Source organism: Octopus bimaculoides, chromosome 4 (genome assembly GCF_001194135.2).
Source record: "Octopus bimaculoides isolate UCB-OBI-ISO-001 chromosome 4, ASM119413v2, whole genome shotgun sequence".
NCBI classification, from domain to species: domain Eukaryota; kingdom Metazoa; phylum Mollusca; class Cephalopoda; order Octopoda; family Octopodidae; genus Octopus; species Octopus bimaculoides.
The window spans coordinates 123,881,408-123,882,973 of record NC_068984.1 but is presented as its reverse complement, the minus strand read 5'-3'; positions in this window follow the sequence as shown (position 1 = coordinate 123,882,973).

Below are 1,566 nucleotides of genomic sequence, written 5' to 3'. Positions count from 1 at the left end.
ATATATATATATATATATATATATATATATATATATATATATATATACATGCATCTATACGTATTTATGTGTATATCAGTATTTATATGTATACACTCACTTACATACTCATTTACTCGCATACACAATAAACGCGCGAGCACACACGTACACACGTACACACGCACACACAAATCACAACGTAGTATGTATGCCAGGATGTACTCATCGATAGAAGCTGTAACACTTTATCAATTAGTTATTTACCTGTTGCGTACGCCATTTTTTTTAAGCCACTCTTCCGCATGCTGTCCGTCTGTCTGTTTGTTAGTCTGCTTCTTTCTCTCTCTCTCTCTATTTCCCTCCCTCTCTCCCTCTTTTCTCTATCTCTCTTCCTCTCCCCTTTCTCTCTCTCTCCCTCTTCCCTGTTATGTCTCTCTCTCATCCTCTTCTCTCTCTCATCCTCTTCTCTCTCTCATCCTCTTCTCTCTCTCTCTTCCTCTTCTCTCTCTATCTTTATCTCTAACTCTCTCAAAGCAATGGTGTTTTCGTGTTCCGTGACATATCTACAATTTCTCAGGGCTTCTGTGTCCCTTTCACTGTATACCTCCTTGATTACTTACCCGTCATCCTATTTGCCTGCCCATCACATTGCATATCAGGTTGGTCGGCTTTCTACCTGCCCAGCCACCTGTTTATCAATCCCTCTCTGTCTACCGTTCACTAGTCTATCTGGTTAACTTCAATATATACAGAAAACCGATCTTGTCTGCTCTCCACATTTCCAGAAATGTCTTTCAGATTGAGTAGATAACGATTATATTGGAATTTAATGTTAAAAATTAATTGGCACGTTCGCACTCATGCACATTTGCATACATCACACGTATATATATATATATATATATATATATATATATTATTTATATTATTATATGATTGAACGCCACGTATCTTCTTCCAAGTAAGTTTTATCTTAATAATTCTGATGCGCACACTATACGATATTTTTACTCTTTCGTTTTTCTCTCTTTTTCTCTCTTATTCTTTTACCTCCTCCTCTCCCACTATTCGTTTCTATTACTCTGTCACTTTCTCTCCCTACTTCCACCTCCCTTGCTCACATGGTTCCCACGTGACCATCTGCCATCTTTCTTTCTCCTAACTTGTGTTTCTTTCTTTCTCTCCGTTGTAGCTGGAACAAGGAAGTCGTGTTCTTATCTGTCTCCTGTCCTAGTTTGATTTACGCGTTCGCCACTACAACTTCGTTTAGGTTTAGCAGCCCTTCCTGTTTGGTTTCACTGTCCTCTTTGCGTTACCAGCTTTGACCCTTCACAAAATCCCAAATTTTATTTAATTTACTTTGCGAGAGCAACTGTTTTATCGAAAGCGTATATTGTTGTTAAATGCTCGAAATACGGGAGTAGGAAAACAGCCAACAACTGATGAAGGGTCGTTCATTATGTTTGTTTTGTTTTCCATTTGTGTCTTTCGTTGTTCAAAAAATTAGTTCATATTCCATGTACCCGTACTTCGTATTTTTTGTTGTACAGGCTTCATGACATCCTGTGCTCACATATGCATATA